General features: G+C 34.4%; 1 protein-coding gene across 3 annotated transcripts in view; it reads left to right on the forward strand.

Annotated features, from left to right (window-relative positions):
* Positions 1–26,629, forward strand: part of IL1RAP (interleukin 1 receptor accessory protein) — a 216,172-nt gene that overhangs the window by 6,328 nt on the left and 183,215 nt on the right. The gene's annotated exons all lie outside the window — the stretch shown is intronic.

The raw sequence follows: 26,629 nt of genomic DNA on the forward strand, positions 1-26,629 counted from the left end.
AATGGAGAGTTTAGACTCAAATAAACAAATTTATTTAAGCTTCCATTTGAAACTAGTGGAGAGAAGATGGATATATTTCAGGGTATAATGAAGAACTAAGTGGTTATGTGGAAGGAATGCAACAAACGATTGTTAAGATGCTTACCCTCAGTCATAATTAAACATACCTTAGAATTATAATGAGATTGGCAAGTTCAAAAAATTGACAATATAGGGAGGAAGGATAAATACAGGGAAACAAATACTCTCATATATGGTTGGGAAAACTGTACAGCTTATTTGGAAAACAAGTAAGCAATATACATCAACATAAAAAATAAATACGCCCTTAGAGCAAGAATTCTCCTTGCAAGATACAGGAATGTACCCCTTACACATGGCACAAATTATTATATGCAATGATGTTCATCAAAGCATTGTTGGTGTTAACAAAATATTGGAAACAGCAAATATTCTTGAAAATGGACAGACTAGTACAAAATGGTTATATAAATTCAACAGAATACTAGGAATCTGTTTTAAAATGTAGAGACAGATCACAGATGCTGATATAGAGAGGTCTCTAATAGTTATTGAGTAAAAGGAACAAAAATCACAGAATATTGTGTACATCATGTTACATTTGTATGCAAAAATAGGAAGGTAGAGCTATAGTATTCTCTCCATACACAAAACTTATGCATATATACTTATATATGCATAGGATGTCTCTGAGCAACCACCGTAAAAGGGAAATTGCAAACTAAGAAGACCAGAGTGGGAAGGAAATTTACTTTTCACTGTTACTTCCTTGTATTTTTGATATTTTTTACAATGTCTATATGTCATCTAATTATTTTACACATATATTCACCTCTAAGAGCCAATTTTGAAGGCAATGATCCACAATGCAGAATGAGAATATTATAATTCAAGCTCCAGTGTAGTTCACCAAATCCAATTCAAATTGTAATATATGAACCCATTTATGATCACACTTGTAGATTGCTCTAGAAACAAACCAGCAGTGTTAGTTATCTAAACTACTGCACACAGTTGGCCATCACGGTATATGGACTAGTTGAGCTGCATCTGGATGGGCGAAGCCGTCTGTGTGGTCCCCACGCTCTGTTTAGTATGCAGCCGCAGTCGCAGCCATGAATTTCAAAGCAGAGGAAGGGCTTGGTGCCAATGCCAATAGCAGAAAAGTAAACCAAACCTGCAGTATTATTTATCCCTAAGACACCCTCCATTTTGAGTGTCTCTGAAGCCTGTAATTAAACAGAATGAAAAATAGGCTTTTCACTGGTGAACTTATTTATTAGGCAGTCAGAAGCCTGACTTCCGTCAGTGGAGTCAATGATCTTAAGAATTTCTGGGAAAGGAAGAGGCCAGATGACTAGAAAAGAGATAAAATGGAAATAAGGGCAGCGTATTTGGTTTTGCTTCAGAAACTGCAATAATGACCAACTAGATACATGGATTAAGTAATCATTGTCAAAAAAAAGGCATGATTCTGCAGCAGCTGCCTGATTAGGAGTATGGCAGCTGAATGGAGATGGAGTCTATAGTCATAATAGTAACGCAAACACCACTATTATATTTGGTTCCAAAATCAAAATTTATATTCATTTCCACCTTGCCGTTTCCAAATTGCCATTTATCCATTTACTTCTGTGACTTTCCCACACCACTTCCAAAGTCCAGCATAATAGTTTCTAAGACAGTAGTTTTTCTAGTACATTTCCTTCCTAGCATCATGACCACTTGGTGGTCGTGGAATACAAAAATCTGACCATGAGCGAAATAGATACTTAAAATTAAAAGAGCTTGTTTTGTGATAAATTTAAATTCATATGCAGTCTTAAGAACTACTACAGAGATCCCATATACTCTTCATTTAGTTTACCCCAGTGGTAGCATCTTACATAACTGTTATACAGTAACACAACCAGAAAATTGACATGGAGACAATCCACCATCTGCATGATTAAAAAAAAATTTATATGTACATAATAGTCATTCATATTTATGGGGTACATGTGAAATTTTATCACTTAAAATGTGTGATTAACTTTGTAAGTCCAACTACATCCTTATGTACGTGAACTTGTAGTGAATTGTCATCACTGGAAAGTCAAGCTGAAGATGGATGACTGCTATACATAGCAGTATGGTCTCTTAGATCACTAAGATTCTAGGGACTTTGTATGTTTGATTATAAGAGTAGAAGTAAGCAAAACTTGAAAAGAATCTGTAGAAGAAGAAAGAGGACATGCACTGTGATAGTGTATAAAATTCACCCAGTACTTGGATGGTGGACCTTTTATCTACATCTTTGTGACAAAAGAATGGGCACACATATATTCAACTTCACAATTCTGGTTATTGGCCTATCTCTTTTCTTTGTGAGAAGGAATTAATCCTCCCGAAATGGCTGGAGTTCAAGAAATATGAAAACTATCCTCTGGATTTGGAGCCTGACATAGGTCAAAATTCCCTGAAGCTCTGAAGTCATATCAATATTTGTCTTTAAAGGTCATGGCATGCAGCTGTTCGAAAGGATTGAGGACCAAAATTCAAGGAATTAAGCAAGAATAAATAAAAGGTATGAATAAAAGTGGGCATGCATAAAGGAAGGTCCAAAGAGCAAGCAAGGGATCACGAGCTACTCTCTTTATTAAAATTAAAGGCGCAAGTTAAGGTTCTAGGAGTTAGGAAGTCTTGGTCGCTAATATTCAGCAGTGTGACAATAAACAGTTATTTTAAAAACTGCATTTTCTAAAATAATGATAAGAATATTGAATTATCTTTCTCAAATAATTTCATTGAAGATCACATTGAAAATATCAACATGAAATCAGATATTGCACAGATGTAAGATGTTGATTACTGGAGCATAAAACACAACAAAATAAAATAAAATAAATGAGAATTTCAAAATTAATTCAGAGATCCATGGAAACAACAGGAGTTGAAGTAACATAAGGAGGACATAAAATGAGGCAGCAAGCTGTCAGAGTCTCTAGTTTCTCCATTTGCTTCTTCTCCCTAGTGAAAGAAAATATTGATTACATTGCCAAATCAATGGTCAACTTTTAGTCATCTTACTTTAAGTAACGGACAACATTTGATACAGTTAATGACTTCTTGCTCCTTTACCTTCCTCACTTGGCTTCCAGAACAATATCGTTTTTGTTTGCCTCCCAGTTTACTGACCATTTCTATTCAACTCTCTAGACCTGACGTGTTAGGGATGCACTGAGATTCAGTTCTCAGACCTCTTTTTCTTCTACATATATATCCACTCTCTCAAGAATCTCCATCAGTCTTACAGATTATCATCCATAAAGTGACAACTCTGAGATTTGTGTCTTCAATCTAGATATTTCCCCTGAACTCATGTGATTAACTGTCAACTCCATATCAGTTGGCTGGGGAGGAGATTGTTGTGATATTTAATATAGCAGCTGAGGAAAACATTACTGAGAATGTGGCATTTCAGCAATGACCTTAAGGAAGTGAGGAAGTAAGCCACGTGGAAAATGTGAGAGGTGCATTTCAGACAAAGGAAAGATCAAATGCAAAGCCCCCTGAGGCAGAAGAATGCCTGGGAAGTGTGTGGAAAAGCAAGAAGGCAGAGTGTGCCTAGAACAGATGGAGTTGAACGGAGACTCTCAGTTGGCTGGGGAGGAGAGTGTTGTGATGGCAGCTGAGGAGAACATCACATGTCACATAACGTCCATATCATCACTGGACATATTAGACTTCTGCAAGTAAACTTAACCCAAACCTAGCTTCCCATTTTTCATATCTCTTCTCTATCCTTTGTGTTTTCTCCAAATATTTCCTCTATCAGATGTTAAAGCCTTTTCTGTTTTTTCAGACCAAAAATCTTATAAATATTTTTTAGTTCTCTCTTTCATATGCCATATCTAATGTATCAGTAAATCCTCTAGTCTCAAATTTCAAAATATATACAGACCCCCAGCACTTTTTACTACCTTGACTAACAACTTTTTACCTAACTTACTCACCAACCACCTTCATATGTTACCAAAATTACTGCCAATAGGTTCTTATCAGGTACTTCTGTTTTTCCACTTGCCCATCTACAGTATACCCTCAATATAGCAACCAGAATGATGTTTTTTTTTGTTGTTTTTTTTTGTTTTTTTTTTGAGACAGAGTATCCCTCTGTCACCCAGGCTGGAGAGTGCAGTGGTGTAATCTTGGCTCACTGCAACCTCCACCTTCCGGGTTCAAGCGATTCTCCTGCCTCAGCCTCCCAAGTAACTGGGATTACAGGTGCCCACCACCATGCCTGGCTAATTTTTGTATAATTAGTAGAGACTGGGTTTCACCAAGATGGCCAGGCAGGTCTCGAACTCCTGATCTCAGGTGATCCACCTGCCTCAGCCTCCCAAAGCGCTGAGATTACAGACGTGCCCAGCCATGATGTTCTTAATTATGTCAGATCTTGTCACTTCTCCATACAAAACTCTCAAGTAACTTCTTAATTACCACAAAGTGAAATGACGATGTTTTTATAATGGCTTAGAAGGCCTCACAAGGTCTGTTCTCCCTTCTCTTTCTGGCCTGGTAATCTCCTCTCAACTCAGTCTGTTCTGGGCACTCTGGCCTTCTTGCTTTTCTACAAACTTCCCAGGCATTCTCCTGCCTCGGGCGCTTCCTATGATCTTCCCTTTGTCTGAAATGCACCTCTCACATTTTCCATATGGCTTACCTCCTCAGTTCCTTAAGGTCTTTGCTTAAATGCCACATTCTCATTGATGTTTTCCTCAGCTGCTATAATAGATACCACAACAATCTCCTCCCCAGCCAACACTGTCTATTCTTTGTTTGTAATTTATGTTTTCAAAAAAAATTTTGGAAAATGCTCATTTGTAATACTACATATACAATATTCGTTTATTGTTTTTCCCCACCGTTTGGAATGTAAACTTCGTGAAGAAAGGGAATTTTGCCTCTTTTATTCACTGTGTATCTCCAGTACCTAAAATAGAACCTTTCACATACTATATCCTCAATAAATATTTGATGAATAGATGAACTAGTTGATTAACTAAGTAATGTTTAAATGACCTGGCCTAGAGGCTGGTTAAAAATCATCATAACAGTTGGCTAACTAGAAAGTAAGCTGCTTAGGTCACTTTTGCTAGAATGTTACTGATTAAGCTACCGTCATGTGAATATAAGAAACTGTTAACCAGAAAATATGAAGAGGAAAGAAGACAATCAATGTTGCTACAAAGGCACAGTCGGTAGATGAATCTAAGGCCAGGTTGAGGAAATAGTATCTGTACAGCTTTTTGAATAGAAAAACTCGACATTGGCTCGTTCTACATTCATTACTAGAGTGTACCAGCAACTAAGTGGCCATGTCTGAAATGGACCATTAAGTGTAGTCCTTTGCAAATTTAACACAAATTATATCACTCTGAAAAGTGCTTTGACATAACTTGGAGTTAAACATTTGCTATAAGTGGCACTGTTTATGGTAATAATTGACAAACCGTGCTTAGGTTAGATGTGTGTAAGGGTAGGAGTTGTTTTATTAACTGACGACATTATCGAATTCCTGATAAATTGCAAATTCTGGTTTGTTTTTAAAGTCATTGAATAAACATTGCAGTTGTTTAATAGGTGAGTTTACTGGTCTGCTAAATACAATGTGGCAGATATTAAACTCTATTCCATAGTTCCTTTCACACATTTTACCGGAATTTTCTTCATCATAAAATATTAAAAGTTTAGAATTCTAACTTTCAAAATTGGTTATGCAAAGTATTACCCAAACCTTTGTGAATGCATGAAGAATAAATACTCTTAGTTCTTCTTTTATATCTCACTTTACATATCTCCCTTCCTACTTTAATTTTGGGCTGCCAGGTTTTCTCACTTTGTACATAAATATTAGAGTCAGTGTTATATTAAAAATAATAATCAAGAATACTTTTTGAGCTGTTTGTTTTGTTGTTTTAAATCCAGAAGAAGTGATGAGAGAATTCAGAATTTATCAATTTTTCTGTTTCCATGACAGTTAGTAAAGGACAAATGTGACTTGTTAGGCCTATCCATCACTATGAAAATTGGCTCTGTTTGGTTTGTGGAGAGAATACAAGCTCCTGGAAGCTTCTTTTATTTCCACATATCACACTGACCAAAATAGCCACAATTTTCTGATCTAAGCAGATCGTACTAACTGTAGCTACTATTTACCAAGTCTCTGACACTGGGCTAAGCAATTTACAATTAGTGATTGCTTAAGCCTCACCGTAACTTATTTTCATGTAAAGTCATTCCATTTTACAGATGGAGATGGCAAAACAATAGAACTTGTGTACCTTGCCAACATTCATATAGCTAGGAAGTGAGAGAAGAGGAATTGGAAAGAGAAACTACCACGACTGCCAGCAGCAGGTGTACACAAATGCTCCTCTTCTCCCTTTAACTTCAATGTATTGCTGTCTAGACATGAAGTACATACAGAGTCATCATTCTGTTATTCATGAATACACTTCATGGCATTTGCTTCCACAGACCTTTGTTGGTACTCACTGTGTGCCCGATACTGGGGATACAGAGATGAAGTCTCAAGTCTGTTTCTCATGTCAAACACACAGAAAACCGGAATATGATTTCTTTAATAACTGTGTAAAGAAAATGCAATTTGGATTTAAAGAGATAGCAATTAGTTTTGCATTGGAAAGAGCTAAAAACAATAATGACTGCCTAATCAAAATCAATTCCTCTTTTCTTATAGCAATGGTTTTATTGAACCATTTACTCCTCTTCCATGTAGCGTAGGTTTTATCCCCGTGGAAGGCTCAACCATTTGTGGTATACATTCATTCACTTTGTTAACAGTTAGTTTCGGCATGATATTAGTTTCGATGTGTCCAGTGTTAGATAATGAGACAGGAGAAGAAATATACTATGGGGAATTTGGATTATAGAAACATTTCTCCACCCTTATAAAATATTAACTGGAGGATGATGAAACTTTCTGACTCTGAATTCTTTGTGTTATAACCTTGTGTCTATTTCATAGCAAGTTTCATGGAGGAGACATTATTAGAGATAAATCATTAAGTATGCATACAACAAAAGTGAATGTTATGAGCATCTTAGATGGCAGATAACAGATGAGCAAAGGTACGGAGTCAAGAATGTGTAAGGCATACTTGGGGTATGGCAACAAGGGACTTCAATGAAGCTAGAAACAGGAATGCAGGGACATACCGTGGAGGTTTGATTATCGGAATAAGGAGACTGCACAACTCTTTCCCTTGAGGAAATGAAATTGCTTCGAGGATTTTTAAGCAAGGTGACACCGTGATTAGTATCTCATTTAGAGATCATTCTGGCTGGAGAAAATGTCAAGTGACATGCTTGCTACTATTACCATCTAAACCACAAAATGGTTGCATGTACTTCAGCATATTATTAATAATTAATCATGTCTTAGTTTTTATTCAGGTGTTAAACATGTTAATAATTGATCAGATTTTTAACAGAGTGATGAAAGTAATTTAGGCTTTAAATGTACCAAAATGTCAAGGAAACCAAACATTCATTTTCCCATCACATAATTTTGCCAGAAATTCCCTTGAATGAGGAATGTAAAAAAAAAGGAGAGATTGACCAGTGAATGCCCTAGGGAGAATTTCTGCTCCATGGAGTCTGCATTCCACTATGGCTGAGGACAGGAGCACTTTGTCTCTGTAATTTAGACTGCAATTTGGGTTGTGATAGGGTGACACTAAGTGGCTGAAAAGGGAAAAGCTTAGTTAATGGAAATCAAAATAAGAACAAAAAATTGCACTCATGGTGACATTCATGACTCCCTGACAACACAAGAAAATTATATTCAGAGTAACTTAGAATCTTGAAAAAAAAATTCAAAACTAGCAACTTCTTTCTTTCTGTGAAGCTTAAGATTCTTGTGCAAAGATGACAAAAAACAACAAATATTGAATCATATAAGTTATATAAGCTGAATTAAAGGATAAGGCCTTTTCCTTTTAAATGAAAAAAATATCTTGCTATTATATTTTCTGTCACATACATTTTTTAGGTAGCTTTTTTCATTTTTTGGCATTATTCATAATAATAATAAATAGTAAAATAAGAATTTTGCTTATCAGTACATAAAATGCACAATGGATTTTCAATGTGATGTTTCTGAGTAAATCTACTCCAGTAAATAAATATACACGCAATACTTAACTAAGATACTGCTTTAGACCTCTTCAAAAATGTTTACCACACAGTGAAAGAAAAGATTATTTTTTTCTGGCAAGCTCTGCATTAAATTTGTGTTTTTATTTTTTTTTTTGTCCTACTAAAACTGTTTTTTAAAGGGTTATATTTTTATCTACTGAAAATTAAAATGATTTCCTAATTTAATATTCATTTATTCCTTTGTTCATTCAATACTTATTAGATTGAACCATATAAAATTATATTTTGTTGGTAAAATGATTTAATACTCTTAATTATGTATGATTCAACCTACTATTTATTAAGTACTTCTAGATGATGATAGATATATGATATCTCTGAACATGGACGCTTTTATCACTCTAGTATGAAAAACCCACTGGAGCAGTCTATTTTATCTTTGGGTAATTCTCACAAAATACATAACTTTTCTCCCTTAATGGAACTGAATTTTTTCCCACACATTGGTTTTAATTCTGGATTTTTAAAGTATTTTTAATAAATGTTGTCTTATTTAATTTGTAACTATCAAGTGAAATTGTGGTTGGGGACATGGATGAAGAAAGGGGAGATGTTGGCCAAGGGTACAAAGGAGAAATGGGCTCTAGTAATTTGCTACACAATATGGAGTGTATAGCTAATAATGTATTGTATATTTCAAAATAGCTAAAATAATGGATTTTAAGTGTTTTCACCACAAAGAAACAATGAGCTACTGAGGAAATGGATATGTTGTTTCTGGCATTTAGAGCCACAAAAAGACAAATCTATTCCAGTTTATATATGATTAGTCTTCAGATATCAGGTAACTCACTCTGCACTTATTTCTGCTTCTATCCTATCGTCTTCACTTCTCTGGATTAAACACTTTAGTTGCTACAACTAAAATGTGGCCATCCCAAATTGACATTTGAAAATGTTGGCCATTTCATCTTTTCAATTTTCTCCTCTTCGAGTTTCTGAGACATTTCTCTCTTCTGGTTTTCTTCCTGCATCTCAGATTTTCTTTCATTTTCTTTTGATTCTTTTTCTTTTACTAACCAACCCCTTTACCATCAATGTTCCCAGTAGCTTATCCTTTTACCATGTTCTCTAAAGATACACTAGATGACTTCATTCTGCCCTTTATCTTCAGCTACCATTAGTATGCTAAATGTTTCCAGATTTATATCTCTAGATAAAAAAATGTTTTGAACTGCAGACCTGTGTATTTAACTGTCTCACAGACACAGCTACTTGGAAGTTTCACATATCCTTCCAGCTAAATCTATCCTCAACTTGAATACATCATCTCTATCCACCCCATCACTCAAAGAAGAAACACAGTTACCCCTTTATACCATCATTCTCATTGCCTGCTCTCACCCCCACCACAACACACAAATTCTACCTCCCTGCTTTCTTAAGATAGGAATTGGTCTTAACATACGATCTTATTTTTAGTAACAACTTTACGGAGATGTGTATAATTCAGGTATCATACTAGTTACCATTTAAAGTGTACAATTCAATGATTTTAATATATTCTCAGAGCCGTGCTACATCATCATTTTGGAATATTTTTATCATCTCTAAAAGAAACCCTGTACCCTTTAGCTATCATCCGCCCTCCCAACTCTCTATCCTCCCCATCCCTAAATGCTACTAAGCTACTTTCTATCACCATAGATTTTCCTATTTTGCATACATAACGCAAATGAATTCATACAATATGTGATCTCTGGGATCGCATATTGTATGATTTCATTTGCGTTACATATGCAAATAGGAAAATCTTTGCAAAACCATTTAGCAATGAATACTAAAATATATTCTACTTAAAGCCTTCTTTTGCTTCACATGACGTGTTCAAGGTTCATCCATACTGTGTCATGTATTATCACTTCACTCCTTTTTGTGGTTAAATAATATTCCATTGTATGGATTTGCCACATTGTGTTTCTGTGCTCATCAGTTGACGGACATTTGGGTTGTTTTCACCTTTTAACTTTTATGAATAATGTTATGACCATTGATGTACAAGTTCTTGTGTGGACAAATGTTTATTTCTTTCCACATATATCATATAGATGTATATCATATGTAGAGTCAAAAACAAATATATTTATGAAACAATTACATATCTCATATATGTATATAAATAATTCACATTGCTGGGTCAAATGGTAACTTTATATTTAGTTTTTTTGAGGAAATTCCAGACTCTTGTCCAAAGCAACTGTACCAATTTACACTCCCACCAGGAGTGTATGAGGGTTCTGACTTCTCCACATCATTGTTAATACTTATTATTGACGTTCTAAAATTATAGCCAGTCCAGGTGTGGGTATAAAGTTGAATCTTATTGTGGTTTTGATTAACATGTTCCTGATAACTAATGATCTTAGCAACTTTTCTTGTTCTTATTGGCCATTCATATATCTTCTTTGGATATTTACTTTTTTTTTTGCAAAATTATGTGTAAAACTCATGATAAATGTGACTTGAAGATTTGACAGAATTTACCAATAAATCCTCAAATTTTATGAGCCTCATGGGCCTGGGATTGTTTTAAGAAAATGTTTTAACTATGAGTTTAATCTGTATAAGTGACATAAAGTTTTTTTTTGTTCTTTTGAGTCAGGTTTCGTTATTGTGTTTTTTTCCTGCAAATTTTGTCTAATTGTCAAATTTGTTGGCATCAAGATGTTCTTAATATTTTCTCATTATCTTTTTAATGTCTGTATGACATTTGGTGGTATATTAGTTATGGTTCTCCAGAGAAACAGAATGAATAGGATATGCAGATGTTCCATGACTTACAATGGGGTTACTTCTTGATAAACCAATTGTAAGCTGAAAATATGAATAGTTGAAAATTGCACTTCATACACGTAACCTATACCACATCATAGCTTAGCCTAGCCTACCTTAAACACGCTTTAAAAACTAACATTAACCTATAGTTGGCCAAAATCATCTAACGCAACACAAAACAAAACCTATTTTATAACAAAATGTTGAATACCTCATATAATTTGTTGAATGCTATGCAGAAAGTGAAAAACCAGATAATCACAAAGATACTCAAAGTACAGTTTCTACTGAATGCATATTACTTTCACACTATCATAAAATTGAAAAATTGTAAATTGAACCATTGTAAGTCAGTGACCATCTGTATATAGATATATAAGAGAGGATTTCTTATGGGAATTAGTTTATGCAATTATGGAGACTACGAAGTCCCACAATATGCCATCTGCAAACGGGAGAACCAGGAAAGCCAGTAGTATAATTCAGTCGGCGCCAGAAGGACTGAGACCTAAGGGGGCCAATAATGTAATTCTTAATCTCAGCCCACAGGCCTGAGAGCCTGGGAAGGAGGTGGGTGGATGCTGGTATAAGCCCCGGAGTCCAAAGCCATGAAAACCAGGAAAGCTCCAATGTAAAAGGAGAGGAGATGAAAGTCCCAGCTCCAAAAGAAAGACATAATTCACCCTTTCTCCAACTTTTTGTTCTATACTTTGGGTTCTGGCTATAATTCTGGGTCAGTCTGGTATAGGTAGTTAGACTCAGACTTCTATGGGTTCATTCCCATAATTAAGGGTTATTTCTATTGCTCTCTTCCCTCCAGCCACAATCCTACTCCATCTCAGTTCCTTTCCTTGTTTCCTCTGGCCACAACAAAAACCTGGGTTGTTGGAGCCTTGGCTGACAACATGGTGCTACTCTGTAGCTGTGGTTCATTTTCAAGTACCACCAAAGGAAAAACAAAACCTGACGACCCATCCCCATTCTTGTTTCTTCTCCACATTTTGACTCCATTCCATGGTCTATTTATTTTGGTTTACTATCCCGACTAAGCAAAAGGCCGTTGTCTTATTTTGTGTAGCATTTATAATTGTTATCAGTAGGATAGTGGGACTATTAGGGGCTCACACAATACTAGAGCTGGAACTTGCACTGCTTTCTTTTTGTAATATGTTCTATTTTATTTTTTGGTCATGTGTTCCATAAGATATTACATTTTGGATTATAGGAAAGGAGAAAGAATTGTGACAAAAGAAGTTGTATTCAATTATTTATCCTACACTTCTAGTACATGAAGAGGTTCAAAGTACACGGGAAGGAAAGTCTGAGTTTCAGTCGAAGTTGAAGTTATCTAGTTGTTTGTACTTGGAAAAGGGATTTTGCTTCTAAGCACCTCAGTTTACTTGGGGTTATATTATCAAACCTCCTGTGGAAAATCTTTATGAACTCCAGACTTTTATAGAAAATTCAGGATTATTACACTCGCAATCCTGAACAGCTATCTCAACAGATTTTACTTACTATTTCTGATTACTAAGAAGCACTGTAGCATTAATGCATCCATTTTGAAAAGCTAAAAGAGGAAACTAAGAAGCATATAGGAACTAGCTTTTATCTACATTGTTGCCACCCCCACAGTTAAAGCTAAAGTAATCATCATCTGCTGATCTATCATGCTCTAAGCATATTTTTCTTTGCCAAGATTTCAGGCAGGCTTGGAATTAAGGATCTAAATTAGAAATTATCTTATCTGATTATTAACTTATCGGTCTGTTTCATTTTTTAATGAAGGCGATTAAAAATATGATGAACCCAGAAAAATACACTGTTTGAACGCTCTTTATGGTCCTCATCACTTAGAAGAATAGCTATGCAATAAAATACAACTGAAATTTAAAGATTTAAGATGAAAACCACTGTGACTATAATTTTTGTCTTAATAAGCTTTTTAGTCTTCAGTAAAGGGGTAAGGAATAATTTTTAAATTACATGTGATCCTTCATCCAGTTACTTTTATTTCTCCCTTCCACAGCATGCCCATTTGTTTATTAGAATTTGTATCCAGCTGTTACTTGTAACTGGCATACAGATAAAAACCTCTGACAAAAATAAGTTATTTGAGATTTCAAGTCTTAAATTTCATTTAATCTTGTTAAGTAAAGGACAGAAGGAAAGCAAATAACTTTTTAAAATATAAAAGTTGTAATTTTTATTCCCTTTTGATAGATTGATATAGTTTTAGACTGGACTTTGAAATTATATGATAATAACCAGCACTTTTCATGAAGCATTATCAAGTCAATTTCCTTGGCAAAACCATTTAGCAATGAATACTGAAATATATTCTGCTTAAAGGTATTTTATCAGATAGTTCATGAGTACTGTATTTGAAATTTTACATTTGGGTGGTATATTTGAATGCAGCCTGATAAATATCAAAAATGATTGTTGAGAACCTCAGAATTTTAATGACTGTGAATAATTTATTTTCTTTTTCATTTTAGATTTTCAAAGAACTTGTCCATAATGCTCACTTTAACATAATTTCAGTCTCTTTATTTTTTCCTATAATTCTTTCATAAGTAAAATCTCTGGAACTATGATAATGATTTGTTGTGTTATGATGTCCTGAATATTTGTTTCTGCTCTTTCAAATTGTGTGATATATAGGAAGACCCTAGACGTAAAGCTAGAAGAAGTTTCTGGGTGTCTTCTCTGAGTTTTGTTGAATGATTTTTTGATAAACCAAGTAACCCCTTGCTTTCCAACCACTTCTAAATAGAGAAATCTTGTTCCATTACCACAACAGAAGTTTGAAATAAAACTCTTTGAAAAGTGTCATTTCATTCTCCCATGATTTCTTGTGCATGCTAATATTTCGATATATAAGTCATTGATGTTGATAAACAGTTACAGCTTATCTTAGTTAGGTTAAATGGTGAGCTAAGCAGTATAAAATTCCTCCCCATATGGACAACTAAAGATTGATTTAATAGAAAACAGGGTGTAGCTGAACTAACAGGATGGAAAAGAATCTCTAAGTGCTAGAAATGAAGAGTAATATATTCATGGGCTGAATCTCTGGAAACCATGGAATAGAGTAAATGGAACAGTTGAGTAGCAGACTGTCTTTCTAGCACTTGGATTTTAATGGTGTAAATTTAGCTTGCTCAAGAAAAAAGTTGTAAAAGTGATTGATGCCTAGGGCTTGGGCCCTAAGAGGGTTGAAACCTCAGTGAAAGGGTAAACAAATAAAATCTACACATTGACATTGGAAGCAGACAGAAAAGAATGAAATTTCTATCCATCTAGATTCTGTATCGAAACAAAAAAATAGAAGAATCTGTAAATCTAAACTCAAGTCCGAATGTTAGAGTCTTAATTGCCCAAAACTGCAAGATGTAGAAATCCTTGTCTCAATCATTAAGATAAAAATTGATCACAAACCAGTGTGTGCCTAACAAAAACAAATATAAAATAACTCTCAAGAGACATTCTACAATTCAGGTCACAAGGAAATATTACAGAAGAAGGCCTTTTGAAAAATATCACAATAAAAGTAGATTACCAGAAATTAGCAAGAACTAAAAGATGAATTAGAGAATTAAAAAATAAATTAAATGACATTATCTATAATTCAGCAGAGACAATAAGATAAAAAGTGGAAGACAGGTTCTGAGACAGGGAGAATAGAACAGGAATGCCCAACATATATTTGATAAGAGTTCCAGAACACAAAATAGAAAATGAGGGAGTCTACAGTTTAAGAGATCATGGTTGAAATTTTTCAGAACTAAAACTCTACGTATTCAAAAGCTACAAATTCAAATTAAAATTCTACATACTTTTTATATAACATTTAAAAGTCATATAAAGAATAAATAAGTCTACACTTAGACACATTTTAGTGCAACTTCAGAATGTCAAGTCAAAGAGATATGCAAAATACAACTAAATAGAAAATATAGATTATGTATTTAAAGTACTAAGGTTAGACTATAGATAATGCAATGAAAACAATGAAGGTCAAGATTTTGAAACACCTTCAGTTTGAAAACAAAATAACTGCTAACCTAAAATTCTCTATCCAGCTAATCTATAAAGAGTAAGGGTCATAAAGAAAATTTCAGATGAAGACTGAGAGGCTTTTCCCCAGTAGGGCTTGTATTCAGGAAGACGGGTTTTACATCCTGAAATAAATGGAAATAAGAAGCAATGGTGAGCAAAATATTAAGAAATGTGTGAGAAAATATAAACATTGAAGCATTCTTATTATCTTCATGTTCTTTGTTTGAAAGATAAAGTTATCGATTGAAGTTTACATCAATCTGAAGTTAAATTTAAGCACAAAACATATGTAAATGAAAATGTAAAAGTTTAAAATTCGTAGTGGCAAAAAAAGGAGATAGATTCCTCTTAGATACCAATCCAAGTGGAAGTATATTAAAAGTATCTATCCCTGTAGTGAAGACTTGTCAATTTTGAAAACTTACCTAGATAGTGTCAAAAAAAAGTAAAGTATGCTTTTCCAAAAAAAGGTGATACATTATATTACACTAAAGTTAATCTAATGAAAGTGTAAAAATAGCAAAGGGGAAAGAATGGTATGAGAAAATTAAATAAACATATATGGGGCAAAATGACCAACTAGACACAGACTGGTGAAACAGCTACCACCAAGGGACCAGATGACTAGTACACTCCTAAAAGATCTTCAGAGGGAAGGATAGAGAGTGGATAGAGGGAAGACATGGGAGCTGGACTCACAGGGGAGGAATCTGGAAATCCTGCACAGGGCTACTGTGCACTGGGACTTGTTCCTGGCACCCAGTGGCTTTGGAAGAATAGGTGAGTGGAACTAGCAAGCAGCAACCTGCTGTGGCCATAGGCCTCTGGAATCACAGCAGGAGGAGACCCCTCAACCACCATGGACATTGGAATTGGCAGGAAGAGCTACTTAGAGAAGTGGTAAGGGCAGCAAGCCAGCTGATATGGAGCCCAGAGGGTTTGGTGCAGGTGTGTCTGTAGTAGAGCATGGCCAGGGACAGCCATCCCACTAAACTCAACTTACTCCCATTGGAGCTTTAGCCCTAGGGGAACTGTTGGATCTGAACTCTATAGAACCGTTTTGCCCATCAGAAGGAGCCAATCTGATCTGACCACCCCTTGGTCTGCTGGCCTCTCCAAGGGCTTTAGCCTGGTCATGTCTACTTACAGGGCAGCCTCAGGTGCCCTGGGGGCCTGCATCCTAGTTTCTATGCTATAAAGTTATTGAGTGCATACAGTAAAATTAGGCAGTAGTATAATTGTGTTAGATGTGCTCTCATTGAATTTTTATAATGATGTCAAATAAGAAATATAATTAATTTTTAAGATGAGGAAATTGACATGCAAATGATTAAATAGTTTGCCCAAATTCACACATCTGGTAAGTGGTAAACTCAGTAAGTCTGGCTTTAGAGTCCTATCTTTTACCACTATAAATCTTCTATATACAAAATTAACATGATGAAGTAAGTCTAACTATATCAGTGATAATAATAAATGTAAAACAGCTAAATTTGCCTATTAAATATAAAAGTATAAAGTTATCTTTTAAAAGACTTTCTGAAAGGACTTTTAAAAAGTAGCAACTAAATATGCAATTTACAAAAAAAGAAATAATAATAAAAATATTTATATAAGTATAGAAGTGAGAAAAAATACAAAACAACTTCTAACCAAAGGAATGCTTAGTTTATCTATATTAATAATAGGCAAAAGACATTAAGGCAAAATGTATTATTAAGAATTAAGAGGGTTATTAAATCTTGAAAATTGGAACAATTTATCAAGAATGTAGTTAAGGCTAGCAAATTGTACTTTCAAAATGATAGCAAAAATTTATAAATCAAAAGACTTATTTGGAAAATATAAAAAGAACTTACCAAATAATAATATTCTCTTATTCATATTTATATACTAGAAAATATTAACAGCATAATTTTTCTCTAGCTTTATAAATTTCTTTTGCTGACACTCACGCTCAAAACTCACAAATTAAGCTTGCTTGGAGCTCCAGAGATAAGCATTTTAGCCAGAATTTCAAATGTGCTTTAGACATAGTGCTAAGGATGGCCACTCTCAAACATCTCTTCCACAAAAACTTTCCTGATCTTTTCACTTAGGTGTGTCTCTCCCTATTTTGAACCCCTAAATCACTTTGTTTTTGCTAGTTCAGCAATCTCCTTACTTCAACTCAGAGGTCGCAACCAGGGATGACTATGCCCACCAGGAGACATTTGTTAGTGTCTGGAGATATTTTTGGTTGTCACAAATTGGGGGATTTTACGATAAGTGGAGGCCAGAGATGATGCTAAATATCCTACAATGCACAGGAGAGTCTCTACAACAAACAACTATCTGGCCCAAAATGTCAACAGTGATGTGGTTAAGAATGAGAAATTCTGCTTTTGTGTATAATATGTTTTTTTGGAATTTTTAGCTTCTTTCCTTTTAGTTATATTATAAGCATCTTGGATTGTGTCTTACTCATCTTGGATTCCATATGTAGAATATGCAGCATTGTGTTTGCTTAAATCAGCATTTGTTTAACTGAATTTTCATTCAACAGCAATCCTGAGTGACCACTATATCTTGTGTACTATGAATTTCCTTAGAATTTGTGTTAAAAAGTATAAACAGGTAGTCTTTATCCTCTACAAATTTCTAGTGTAAGAGTGAGAGAAATGTACAAATGGATAATTTATAGTACAATACAGTACATACTTAAACAAAAATATGAGAGGAAAATTATGCAAAAAGAAGCCAAAATAAATGGAGACTAATTTGGCTTAGAGGAGAAAGCTTTACCTAAGAAATGGCAGTGAGTTAGAATTTGAAGAAAGAAAAATAATTCAAAAAGTCATAGAAATATAAAGCAGAAAATTACCTTGGGGTTCATCTACTTAAACTCCAAATTTTATCGACAATGGAAATTGAGTTCTAGATAGGTAAAGTGATTGACAGTGTCTCAGAGAGTTCCTAGCAGAGCCTAAACTGGAACTCAGGTTTCTTTCTATTTATTTCCATTATAACCCATTGCCCTTCTTCAACCTTCATTGCTGAAGGGTCTTACCAAATTATATTACATTTTACCAAATTCTGTTCTCCAGAGAAACAGAACCAACATTGTGTGTATTTGTGTGTGTGTGTGCGTGTGTGTGTGTTTACACAGAGCATTGTTATAAAGAGTTGGCTTATGTAATTGTGTAGGCCAACAATCCTAAGATCTGTAGTCAATAAGACAGAGGCACAAGAGAACCAATGGTGTAGATCTGTTCTAAATAGCTGCAGACTGAAGGCCCAGTAAGAGCTAATGTTTGAGTTTACATCCAGGGGCAGGTAAAGACTAATGTTCCAACTCAAGACAGTCAACAGGAGGAGTTCCCTTTTGCTCAGACTTTTGGGCTGCTCATGTCTTCAATTGATTGAATGAGGTCCATCCACATCAGTGAGGGCAATCTGCTTTCCTTATTCTAGGGATTCAAATGTTAATCTCATTCAGAAACGCTGTTATGGTCATGCTCAGAATATTGTTTGACCAAATATCTGGTCATCCCGTGTTTCAATCAAGTTGACACATAAAATTAACTATCAGAATCAGTAAAAAAACGAACAATGAACACCCTCTTTCTACACATCACAAACTACTTTGAAAGTGTGTTTTATTTGGTCTGGAGGAACTAAGGAGATTTCATAAAGTAAATCAAAACACACTAAAACTGTAGTGTCTACATTAATGCTAACAAAATTATTTCCTTCCAAGATGCAGAATTATATTAGATTTGCATAAAACAGGAGATTTTTAATCTTTCAAAACTTGCCTTGAATTGTATATTTCAGCAATTATTTTTAAATCCCAAGAGCTCTGTCTTGTACTCATTTTACCTTTTCCATAGCATTTTGTTTTTATTTTATTAATGAAATATTTTCTCTAATGTCTCTGAGGGCTTTGATTATAGTATTGTTTTTCTGTGAAGTTTTCCTTAGCTTTATTTTTAATTATCAGTGTTAGCTCTTCTTGCTTGACTGCCTTGATTTGGAACATTAGTCTTTACCTGCCTCTGGACGTAACTTTTGTGATATAGTTTGGCTGTTTATCCATTCAAATATCATCTTGAATTGTAATCTGCATAATCCCCATGTGTCAGGGAGGGACCTGGTAGGTGGAGACTGAATCATTGGAGTGGTTTCCCCATGCTGTTCTCGTGAGAGTGAGTGAATTCTCATGCGATCTGATGGTTTTATAAGGGGCTCTTCTCCCTTTGCGTTCTCTTCTCTCTCCTGCCACCTTGTGAAGAAGGTGCTTGTTTCCCCTTCACCTTCCACCACGATTGTAAGTTTCCTGAGGCCTCTCCAGCCATGCAGAACTGTGAGTCAAGGAAGCCTCTTTCCTTTATAAATTACCCAGTCTTAGGTAGTATATTTATAGCAATGTGAAAACAGAGGAATATACTTTGCTTATTTATTTTGTTCTACTCCTTTATTTTAAAAGATATGAATATAATTTTGGTATAATAACTAGATTAACTGATTCTAATATTCATATAGAAAATTATATGAGAAAGAATATTCAGGAAAGTTTGAAAAAGTAGAGAAATAAGAGATGACTAGTACTACTAAATATAAAGCCTATTATGACAATATAATAATCTAAAATATATATTGGAAAATAAAATTAAAGTGAGTACCTATCCAACTTTCTATATTAAAAAGACAAGTTATTTAGAGGTTAGAATTTAAAAATTAAGCCACAAAATACCAAAAACATTATCATTAGAGTTATACACATGCGCATGAAGAAACACAGACATTCATAAATGAAGTGGGGCTGTTTTTTCTGGGTATAAAACAAAACTCAGGAACAGGGGTGAATTTATGGCTCCAAAATGGTGATAGAGAAGCAAGTTGGCTTCACTCTCTATCTTCCCGAAAAAAAAAAAAAAATAGCAAAATTATAGTACAAAGATAATCATCAGAAATATCTCAGAACTCAAATATGAAGATGAGACACTGGTTCCTGGGACTACGGAGAAGTGAAAAAAACTTCACGCAGATGGCAAGAGAATTGGACTTCCATATCTGTAGCACCCCATCCCCAATTCTGCCTGAAACCAAACACGTGGAAAGTTTTCCCCCTAAATCACTGTTTCTACACTAGCAAAATTAAGATGGAGGTGGACAACCAGCTTCCTCACCATCCTAGGTTTCTTGGCAAAAGAGCCATTTCTGCCTTAACCCACGGGAAGCATTGCTAATAACCAAAGAAAGAAATATCCTTGAGAACAGGCAGAGACAAAGCAGGGAGGTGGGACCACCATCCCCAGCCCAGAGAACTCTGCTGTATAATTGGCCAAAGGAGATACCAAATCAGAATAGCTGTTCAGCAGCACCATACTGTCAGAGGTATATCCCACAGGTCTCCTGGGCATAAATCTTTGGCTAGCTTTCCCACACTGCTGGGATATCTTCTTTGGAGCCTCTTTCATTTTTTTCATTCAAGAAGGACAGCAGTTTCATCATTTACAAGAGCTAAGACAAACCTGGCTTAAGGTATCACCTACAGCTGAAAAGGAGGCAGTGACCTAGTGGTAAAAAACTTAATATATGGGTTATTCTAAACAAATGTATTCAATAAAAACCAAAACAAACCAGGCAGAGGAGACTGGAATAAATAAATAATCCTTCAATGCAAAGACATAGGCATCCATCCACAATAAACAACAGAAAACAGAGAACCATGATCTCCCTAAATGAATAAAGCAAGAAACCAGTTGCTGACCCTAAAGAGATGGCAATATGTGAGTTCTCTAAGAATTCAAAATGGTAATTTTAATGAAACTCAATGATCTACAAGATAACAAATAAAAGGATATTAGAAATTTATCAGAGAAATTTAACAAAGAGAGTTAAATAATAAAAGCTGAAATTTTGAAACAAAGAAATACATTTTCTGAACTGAAAAATTAGTTAGAGGCTCTCAACTGCTGAAAGAATCAAGCAAAGAAAAGAACCAGTGAGCTGAAAGACAAGATACTTAAAAAATGCATAGAGAAGAAAAAAAGAATGAAATGCAATGCAGATTTTCTGGAAGATATAGAAGATCACCTCAAAAGGCCAACCCTATGAATTACTGATGTTCAAGTGGGAATTGAGCAAGAGCAAGTGGTAGAAAGATTATTTCAAAGAAACAATAACAGAAAACTTTCCAAAACTTGAGAAAGATATAAAAATCCAGGTACAGACAGCTCAAAGAACACCAAACAGATCTGTCCAATGAAGATTACCCCAAGACATATAATAATCTAACTCTCAAAGGTCAAGGAAAAGGAGAGAATCCTGAAACATGAAGAGAAAAGAATCAGATAACATATAAAGGAGCTCCGATTTTTCTGGCAACAGACTTCTCAACAGAAACCACACAGGCCAGGATAGAGTTCAATAACTTTATATTTTCAAAGTTCTGAAAGAAAAAAAACTGCCTTCCAAGAAAATTGTATCCAATAAGGTTATCTTTCACAGATGAATGACAGGTAAACCTTTTCTTAAGCAAAAGCTTAATTCACCACAAGCAGACACATATCACAAGAAATGCTAAAGGAAATTCTTCAATCTGAAATAAACAACAACAAAAATTTGAAGGTATAAAGAAAGTGTAAAACCCACTGGTAAAATTAAGTACATAGACAATCCGACAATACTCTAACAACTGAAGTTATGGTGCAAAATCTATTCATAGATCTAGTGTGAAGTGCTAAAGACAAATCTGTCAACAATAGTAATAGACACGGCAATGTGATACGAGATGGGTAATATAAAAATAATGAATCGAGACAGCTAAAAGTCAAAAGTTGTGGAGGTCACAGTTACAGTGTAGAGGTTTTTCTTTTTCTTTTTGATTGTTTATATTCTTTGTGATCTAAGATTAGTTGTTATCTCCTTAAAATAACTTGTAATACCCATGAAGTGTTTTTATAAGCCTCATAGTAACCATAACACAAAAATCTATAATGATTTTACTAACAATAAAAAGCAACAAAGTAAAACACACTACCAGGGAAAATTACTTAGCTACAAGGGGAGACAGGAAGAAAGGCAGAGTTATAAAACAAATTTTTAAAAACTAACAAAATGGCAATATAAGTCTGTACTTGTCAATAGTAATAATGGCTATAAATTAACTCAATTATTCAATTAAAAGGCATAGAGTGGCTGAATGGTTAAAGAATCAAGACCCAACTATACACTGCCTACAAGAAATTACCTTCACCTATAAAGGTACATAGAAAGTGTTAGTGAAAGGATGTCAAATGATATTCCATGTAACTGGAAACCAAAATAAAGTAGGTGCAACTATATTTATATCAGATAAAATAGTCTATAAATCAAAGACTGTAAAAAGAGACAAATAAGGTTACTATATAATGATAAAGGTGTTAAATCAGCAAAAGAACATAACAATTTTACATATCTATGTGCCCAACATCATAGCTCCCAAGTACATAAAGCAAACTTTAATAAATTTAAAGGGTAAGATATACAACAATACAATAATCATAGAGAATTTTAACACTCTACTCTCAATAATGGGCAGATCATCCAGACAGAAAAAAAGACCAAGAAACATTGGTGTTAAACTACACATTAGGCCTAAGAGGCCTAACTAATATTTACAGAATATTTAATCCAAATACACATTCTTTTCATTAGCATGTGGAATGCTTTCCAGAACAGAACACAAATTAGTCCATCAAAAGTTTAAACAAATTTAAAAATTAGGGAATTTTATCAAGTACAGTTTTTGACCACAACAGAAGAAAAGTAGACATCACTAACAAGAGAAACCTTGCAAATTTCACAAGCACCTGGAGAGAAAACAATAAGATTCTGAATAACTAATGGGTCAATGATGAAACTATGAACACAATTTTAAAATTTTTTGATAAAAATGAAAAGGGAAGTACAACATACCAAAATCTATGGATGCACCAAAAGCAGTGCTTAAAGAGAAGTTTATACTGAGAAATACCTAAATTGTAAAGTAGAAAGCCTTCAAATAAGCAACTTAATAATGTGCCTCAAGGAACTAGAAAAGCAAGAACAAACCAAACACAAAATTAGTAGAAGAAAATAAATAATAAATATCAGAACAGAGATAAATTGTGACTAAAAAGAGCACAGAAGACCAACAAAACAAGAAGTTGGGTTTTTGAAAAGGTAAAGAAAATTGACAAACTTTTGGCTAAACTAAGACAAAAAAGAGACCTAAATAAATAATATCAGAAATAAAAAAGAAGACATAATTGAGACCACAGGGATACAAAGAATTATTAGAGACTATTATAAACAACTATGGACCAGCAAATTGGAAAATCTTGAAAAAACGGATAAATTCCTAGAAACATACAACTTAACCAAGATTGAACAATGAAAAACCAGAAAACCTTAGTAAGCCAATGATAAGTCACAAGATTGAAGCCATAATACAAATTTGCCCATCACAGAAAATCCAGGACCTTATGGATTCAATGCTGAATTATGCCAAACATTTAAAAGAAGTAATACCAATTCTAGCCAAATTTTTCCAAAAAAAAAAAAAAGAGAGAGAAGGTGATATGGTTTGGATGTTTATTGTTAAAATGTGATTCCCATTATTGGAGGTGGCGCCTCATAGGAATTGATTGAATCATGTGGATGGATCCCCCACGAATAGCTTGGCATCATCCCCATGGTGATAAGTGAGTTGTCACCCAGTTAGTTCATGTGAGATTTGGTTGTTTAAAAGTATTGGCACCTCCCCCTCTTTGTCTTCTGCTCTTGCTATGGGATGTGCCGGCTCCCTCTTTACCTTCCACCGTGACTGTCAACTTCCTAAGGCCCTCAGCAGAAACTAAGCAAATGTTGATGCCATGCAGTACACCCTGCAGAATCATGAGCCAATTAAACACCTTTTCTTTATAAATTACCCAGTCTCAGATTTTCTTTCATAGTAATGCAAAAACTGAATAACACAGGAGGGAATACTTGCAAACTCATTCTACAAGACAAGCATTATCTTGATACTAAAACCAGATAAGGACAAAACAAAAGAAGAAAACTATAGGCCAGTATCATAGAGGAGCATAAATGCAAAAATTCTCAACAAAATACTAAGAAACTGAATTCAAGAACATGTAAAAAGATTATTCACCTTGATCAAGTGGGATTCATCCCAGGGATACAAGGATGGTTTAATATAAACAAATCAATCAATGTGATACATTATATCAACAGAATGAAGGACAAAATCCATGTGATCCTTTCAATTGATGCTGAAAAAACATTTGGCAAAATTCAACATTCCTTCATGATAAAAACCCTCAAAAACTGAGATAGAGGGAACATACCTAAACATAATAAAAGCCCTATATGGCAGACCCATAGCCATTATCATACTGAATAGGGAAAACTGAAAGTCTTTCCTCTAAGATCTGGAACATGACAAAGATGTCCACTTTCACCACTGTTATCAACATATTAGGCTGCTGCAACATAACTGTGGTTTTTGCCATTAAAAAAATGTCAAAAACCATAGTCACTTTTGCAGCAACCTAATAGTATTTGAAGGCCTAGCTGAAATAATCAAACAAGAGAAAAAAATAAAGGACATCCAAACTGAAAGAAAGAAGTCAAATTATCCTTGTTTGCAGATGATATGATCTTACATTTGGAAAAGCCTAAAGACTCTCCCCACCCCCCCAAAAAAAACCTGTTACACCTGATGAACAGATTCAGTAAAGTTGCAGGATACAAAATAAACATATGAAAATTAGCAGCATTTATATACATGAACAGCAAACAATCTGCAAAAGAAATCACAAAGTAATCCCATCTACAAGAGGTATAAGGAATATACAACAGCTAGGAATCAATTTATCCAAAGAAATGAAAGATCTATACGAGGAAAACTGTAAAATACTGATGAAAGAAACTGAAGAGGACACATTAAAAAAAGATATTCCATGCTCATGGATTGGAAAAGTTAATATCATTGAAATGAAAATACTACCCAAAGCAATTTACAGACTCAACTCAATCCCTACCAAAATATGAATAATGTTCTTCACAGAAATAGAAAAAAAATTCTAAATTTTATATGAAAGAGCCAAAGCAATCCTGAGCAAAAAAACAAAGCTGGAGGCGTCACACTACCTGACTCCAAAATTCACACAAAACTACAGTAACAAAATTAGGATGATACGGTCACAAAAAAAGACATAGACCAATGCAACAAAATGGAGATCCCAGAAATAAATCCAACCATTTACTGCCAACTAGTCTTTGACAAAGGCACCAAGAACATTCAATAGGGAAAAAGAGTCTCTTCAATAAATGGTGTTGGGAAAACTGAATAACTCCTTGAAGAATGAAACTGGACCTCTATCTCTTACGATATACAAAAACGAAATCAAATGGCTTAAAAACTTAAATCTAAGACCTCAAACTATGAAACTATAGAAGAAAACATTGGAGAAATTCCCAAAGACATTGTTCTGAGCAAAGATTTTTGGGTAAGATCATAAAAGCACAGGCAACAAAAACAAAAATAGACAAATGGGATTACATCAAGCTAAAAAGCTTCTGCACAGCAAAGGAAACTATCAATAAAGTGAAGAGACAGCATACAGAATAGCAGAAAATATTTTCAAACTAACTACTTGACAAAAGATTAATAACCAGAATATTTAAAGAGCTCACACAACTCCACAGCAAAAAGACAAATCATTCCATTTAAAAATGGGCAAAAGTTCTAAATAGACATTTCTCAAAAGAAGACATACGAATGGCCAACCGATGTATGAAAAAATGCTCAACATCAGTAACCATCAGAAAAATGCAAATCAAAACTACAATGAGACATCTCATGCCAGATAAAATGGCTTTTATCAAAAAGACAGGTAATAACAGATCTAGCAAGGATGCAGAAAAAGGACACTGCTGGTGGGAATGTAAATCAGTACAGCCACTATGGAAAACTGAATGGAGATTTCTCAAAAAACTGAAAGTAGAACTCCCATGTGATCTAGCAATTTTACTTCTGGGCATATACCCAAAAGGAAGTAAATCAATATATTAAAAAGACATTTACACTTCCATGTTTATTGCAGCACTATTCACAATAGCCAAAATATGGAATCAACCTAAGTTCCCATTTATGAATGAATGGATAAAGAAAATGTGATATATACACATCATGTAATGTGATTCATCCTTTAAAAAGAATAAAATCCTGTTATTTGTAGCAACGTGGATGGAACTGGAGATCATTATATTAAGTGAAGTAAGCCCAGCACTAAAGGCAATTATTGCATGTTCTCACTCATATGTGGAAACTAAAAAAGTGGATCTCATGAAGATAGAAGGTAGAATGGTGGTTACAAGAGGCCTGGAAGGGTAGCAGGTAGGATGAAGAGAAGTTGATTCATGGATAAAAATATGCAATTTCATAGAAGAAATGAGATCTAGTGTTAGATCAGTAGAGTCACTGTATTTTACAATAATCTATTATATATTTCATAATGGCTGGAAG

This window comes from Symphalangus syndactylus, chromosome 17, assembly GCF_028878055.3.
Source record: "Symphalangus syndactylus isolate Jambi chromosome 17, NHGRI_mSymSyn1-v2.1_pri, whole genome shotgun sequence".
NCBI classification, from domain to species: Eukaryota; Metazoa; Chordata; class Mammalia; order Primates; family Hylobatidae; genus Symphalangus; species Symphalangus syndactylus.